The sequence below is a fragment of the Desmodus rotundus genome, chromosome 13 (genome assembly GCF_022682495.2).
Source record: "Desmodus rotundus isolate HL8 chromosome 13, HLdesRot8A.1, whole genome shotgun sequence".
Classification (NCBI taxonomy): Eukaryota; Metazoa; Chordata; class Mammalia; order Chiroptera; family Phyllostomidae; genus Desmodus; species Desmodus rotundus.
The window spans coordinates 49,980,889-49,987,165 of record NC_071399.1 but is presented as its reverse complement, the minus strand read 5'-3'; the positions used below and the strand labels follow the sequence as shown (position 1 = coordinate 49,987,165).

At 31.0% G+C, this 6,277-nt stretch overlaps 1 protein-coding gene across 6 annotated transcripts in view; it reads right to left on the bottom strand.

Annotated features, from left to right (window-relative positions):
- The window catches only part of TSC22D1 (TSC22 domain family member 1), a 154,239-nt gene that overhangs the window by 123,669 nt on the left and 24,293 nt on the right, over nt 1-6,277 (bottom strand). The gene's annotated exons all lie outside the window — the stretch shown is intronic.

Below are 6,277 nucleotides of genomic sequence, written 5' to 3'. Positions count from 1 at the left end.
CTGAATATAGATTTAAGAGAAAATTCTTATTAAGAAATTACATTCTCTGGTCATTTGAGTTTGTAATGATTTATCCTCAGGATAAAAAAGAGCTATCTTTGGGCATACGTTGTTTATTGCCTTCTTAATTTGAATTAGAAGTCTGTCCCCACAAATGATTAATTCCTCAGTAACTATTAAGGGACCTATCTTTGTCTAAGCCATAACACACACTGTGACAAACCACTTAACTTCAAGTGGTAAAGATCAAATCGAAAATGATAAATTATAACTGGAAATAAGATCATAGTAATCTTAAAGGGACAGGGAAAGGCACTCGACCTCAGATATGTTAAAGAAGGAGTCCCAGTTAATTCTCTGTCAAAGAGAAGAAGATGGACTGAAAAGTAGGAACAGAATAATCAAGCACATTAACAGGAATACTAATAAATCTTGGGAATTGTTTAAGAAGCTGATTTGTTCTTGGTGTTTGTCTTTAGTAATTTAAAGAATTAATCAGCCTACAGTCCCATATTACAGCAATACAAAGCTAAACCTAAATTTTATCAAGCTATGACTACTGTCACTGAAAAAGATTTATTCCTAAAGCACTCAAATATAAAAGTGGGAGGGCAGAATAGTGGATAGAGGCAATACAGAATATAAATCTTTTTAAAACATATGATCCTTTGGTTTGAGATCAAGAAGGACCAGGAAATAATCATTAATGGCTACAATGCAGAAATTAAAGCAGTAAGATATACCCAAATTATAGATGATGATAGATACTGAAAAATAGTTTACATTGTTACAGGAATGAGGTAAATAAGAGAAGGAAGTTCAAAGCATACAGCATTTGATCAAGAAAAAGCTGAAAGGAGAATAAAGACAGGCAGACATGTATTTAAAGTTATAGGGACTGCAGGATAAATTTTAACAGTAGAAAATAGATCAATTATACTTTGTGGTACCATGATACATCCCTATTAAATTTCAGATCTTATTCTAAATAGAAAGGTGCTGTATATTCCTGCTGTATGGAACATAATAGTCACATTATTTTATTTCAGGGACATATTATATTTTGGGATAAATTTTTAAAAAATATTATCAAGTAATCTCTCTCTCACGGCAACTGGTTATCACAAGTGTTCCTTACCTGTTAGTGGAACGAGGATTGTGCTCTCTTGTTCTATCAACCAACAAAGGTTATAGTCTCAGCACTAAGAAGGTAGCAACCAACCAAAGTTAATATTTTAGTGCCTTCAACTTCCTCCTGGCTCTGCCAGCCAGTTTGGAAATATACCAACAGCTGAAAAGGAATGGTTATTCCATTACCTAACAACACATGGATTAAGTTTTTTTAAAGCCTAATGATGAAACAATGAGCTAACACTTCTGCTTTAGGAATATACTGAATTCTGTACAAGTGAGAAATGAAAATAGTTTGGACTAAGAAAATAAAACCTATGAATTTAACCATCAAATCTGTCACTTCCAAAAATTAAAGAAATAAAGAAATGAAAAAAGAAATCTAAAAGATATCAAGGGGCGAAACTGCTGTCTCACAAGAGGTATCAAATAAGTAACTATGAAAATACTCCGTAAGCCTGTGTGCCAACTATTTTTTTCACTTTAAGTTTCCAATAGAGTTTAAGTCCCGAAGTCTTTTAGTTTTGAAGAAACTACAGACTATATTTTTTGAGCAGTAGCTTAAAACAGTATTTTACTGTATAATCACATTAAGGAGGTATAATGAGGAATGACTACAGGAAAGTGGTAAAATTAGAAAAAGACCTGAATAATATCTCAAGAAATGCAATCTACTTAGATATTTCTCTAGAATCCAAAAATCCCAAACACATTAACAAAGTATTCCATAGCTTGTTCCTAAGGGATGGCTCTTGAACAGATGAAAAAGGCTTAACACACCAGAGCTGTCTTATTTATGTTTTTCATGTATCTATACAGAGCACAGAGGTGCTACAAAAGTGCTTTTAAAATTATTAAGCAATCATCCTCTAGTCTTTTCTAATCAATTTCCTTGACAAAACACTCTTTTCATGTTTAATATTTCAATAGAAATGAGGAAAATTATTAAATATTTCCAAATTAATGAGATCTTAGGAAAACTTAACTTTAAGATAGTTCAAAATATATTAAGAAATTATAAACAAGATAGAATTCTCCATTTCTTGAATACTAATCAGTAGTAGCAATATATGTGAACGAAAATAACAGGCAAAAAGGAAACATTCTACTTTGAACAACAAATACACCTGCTAATTTTTCTTTAAATTTATAGACCCAATTCACTTTAAAAATAAAAACAACCCCCCAAAAATCATATCTTGCTCAAATTGATATTGGGCTAAGTTTACAATTTCTCCTAGTAGGAGTTCCAAACCTTTATTATACCCCACAGAATATATAAATTAAAAATACAACAAACTTAGATTTAAAAAAACACCAAACACTTGTCCTTTAGGTTATAGGGCAAGTGCGTCAGCTAGAGAAGTAGATCCACTTATAAACTTCACCCAAGTCAGATTACTTTCAGGATATACCTTCTTTATTTTGCCTGAAGTAAAAAACTTGTAGAATCAACATATTTATACCTCAAAATTAAACATGCATATTTCCCTAAAAAGAAATTATTTTGAATCATTGAGGAGAGCTAGTATCTCTCTTGCTTTAGGAGTGAATAATGTAACAACAGTGTGGATTTGATATTACACCATTTATATAGAAAATGTAAAGACACTGTCAAAATGAGATCATTAATCAAACAAGACAAAGATGCCTTTGTGAGACTTGATGGAGGCTCATAAAAATGACACAGTAGGACCTTACCTAATTCTATTTTAATAGACAGCATTCCTCTATGTGATGCTTCAAGAGGAAAAGAAGTAAGTATTCCACTGCAGGACTCCACTAGAGAATAAATTTCAAACCAAAGCCAAGAAAATCAGCAATGCTGAAATGCCACAAAGAAACTAAAACAATATAACTGTTTAGTTATAAACAGTTATAACTACTGGAGTTTTTAGTTATGTTCATAACTAAAAACTCCAGTTACATTCAAATCAGAATCAATAAATCTAAGTATTTAATATGGAAATACCATTTAAAAAATTTCCTGAAATGTACAAATTAAACTATTTGCAGTATTCTCAATATCAAATTATTAAAGGAGCATACACTGCTAGTTTTAAACATTTCTCATACTGAAGAGGAAAAGCTGTACCTAACCATTTTTAAGCAATGAAATAGAAGGAACACATTCTTATTTATAAAGACTGTGATTTCTATTCACTTGTGCTGTAATTAATTGATCTGAAGTTGAACTTGCTAATTTATAGATTTACAGATTACTCATAAAATAAGACATTTTATGTAAAATGAAAGCATGATATAATATTTTTCCTATTCATCATTTATCATTCATTTTACTTGTTCTAAGGCACATTTATAAAGAAAAAGAATTTCTCATAAATCCCTCCAAGTGTCCAGAACAGCCCCAGCTAGCATTAAGAAAAAAATGATAAAACACCCTTAACAGAAATAGCTTTTAAATCTCCCACCCCTAGAAGAGTGTTTGGCACACTGAAGTAGGTAAATTCAGTAAATATTTACAAATAAATGAAGCCTACTGATTAAGAAAAAAGAGAAGAATTTTGTTAAGTGGCTGGTATCTAAAGTAGACACTAAAGAGTTCAACTTTCTAATCCTAAAGAAAATAAAAACAATCAAAAGTATTGCTTTCATGGATCTCTTTTGGGGATCAGCTTCTAGGATTAATTTTTGAGTATGATCAGCTGAAACTTCAAAGGTATTATCCTGAGATGATCCAAATTTTAGCTAAATTACAACACCCATTATAGATTTTCTAATATTCTTTTTCCAGATTTAAAATTAGTAAGAAACCCAGACATTTGCCAGGACATCCAATTTCAAATCTTCAATTTTAAAAAGTGAGTGATAATGCCAAAAAGCAAGCAAACAAGCAAAATCCAACTTCCTTAGAACTAGTTAGCAAAGGTATTGTATTGGCTCTGGAAGAAAAGAAGATTATTTCTAAACCACAATCATATATATTGTCAAACAGGATACACCTTAAGAACATCAAAACAGGGAAGAAAACTTGTAACTTTAAAGAATGCATAGCATTATGAGGATACACACTTAATCATGGAAAGCAGTGTCCTAAAAGAAAGTTGTAATGAGAATAAAAAAACTACTATAAATGTTTTAAGAACTCCACATTCCAAGATTTATCAATATACAGGGTCCTGCAGAAGGCTTGCTTGAGTGTGGTTGGTAGGATATGTGTGTAACAATTTATAGTTTTAAATTGAACATTTCACCTAAAATGTCATATGGTGTGCTTGAGTGTGATACTGTTATGTTACAGAATCACATGCTTATGATTTTGCAATAAAAGATTTTATAATAAAAAGGAGGCATTATTTGTGCCAGACCCCCGTACTTTCCACTCACCCTTTTGGAAAGCACACTTTCCAAAATGTTATTAGGAATCAAATTACTTCACTCAGTTTAAATGTCAAGTATTTGTTAAAAGACAGACAAGAAAGAGCTAACCCAACTGTGTCTTCATCTTCTACCAGTTTATAAGATGAAGAAGTAAAACAAATAAAAAAGAAATAATGCACAATACACTTTTAAGAGTAGTTAATCCACTACAGAATAAAAGATAAAAAGCAATCATAAAAATATGTATCAATTATAAGAAAGTCAACTTCAGGGTCAACTCGCCTTTAAAAAGACAACTTCAGGGTTAAGAAGACTAAATACAAAAATATTAAATTTACCACTGCCTCCTCTGAATAAAAAGGCTTCTATATTTGACAAAAAAGAAAACCTTAATGAAAGTAATTTTAAGAAAAACCTCTAAATCACTGTGGCCAATTCTTTTCATAATTAACCTAGCCCATTACTTTTACTTCTCTAGCATCTTCTTTACCTGTTTATTTTGCTAGCATAAATATTTGGCTTTTTCTAATAATGACTAGCATATTTTGAAGGATATATAATGTACTAGGAAGGGAAAAATAAAGGATCATCTTTCTACCACATTTTTTATTACAGGATTTTGTGTTGTGCTTCATTTTTGAATTCATTTAGAAAAACATGGATATAAAAGACTACAGAAAGAAATAAAATGTTTTATCAGTTAGGATGCCTTTACATTAATTCCTTTGTGATTCTTATTAATCTAAGACAAGAAATATATCAGTCAACAGCAAAAAGATGTTAAAGAATTAAATTCAAAAGGTTCTTATCAAGCAAGAATCATTAAGGGATGCTAAAATTAATGGGTGGAAGTATGATGAGAAACAGGATATTTACTTGGTCTCAAAATATCTCCCCACAAGGTACTTGCTATTTATAGAGAAAGGGAGTAATTTAACAGTGTAGAAACCTGGCAGACAGCTCCTTAACCAAATGATGAAGATAACATCACCAATAATGGGTCAAATCGACATCGTGTACCTCCTTATATAATACATTGATAAGAACACAACGTCGGTTTTGTGGAATCCTTGCCAAAAATGTATAATCGCAATCTGATCATGAAAGAACATCAGACACACAAATTGAGGAGCATTCTAACTAGCCAGTACTTCACAAATGTCAAGGTCATGAAAGGGAAAGAGAGAATGAAGAACCAGCCCAGACTGAAAGAGACTTAAGAGGACATGACAATTAAGCACAAATGAGATCCTAGGTTGAATCCTGAACCAGAAAAAGATCACTTGGGAATACATTTACAGATTAGTTAGTATTAATTACTGATTTCTATTATTTGTTTTATGGTCATATAAAATATGAACATTAGGGAAAGATGGGTGAAGGTGTAATGAGAACTTTTATAGTATTTTGCAACTTTTTAAGTCAAATTATTTTTAAATAAAGTTAAAAACAAAAAATGAAACAGAGTTCTGAATAAGGTACCATATTTGACACACCTATGCAGTATCTATTAAGAAAAAAAATAAGTCTATATTTTTTATTGATATGAAAAGTTTACCCCCCAATCTTTCTCTAAAAACTAATCCTCTAAGAAATGACACTATTATGTCATGTTCTGTAGTAATATAAGTAAAGTAATCAGATGGTGATAGTCTTGCTTATGTTTAGTTTCTTTGGTAAACAGCTCTCTACACTGAGAACTATGATTCAGGAAAAAAGTGTGTGAGAAAATCTCACCTACAAACACAAAAACTGAATAATGTTTACATTAAACAACTAGTGTGGAAACTAACTTTAGACTACA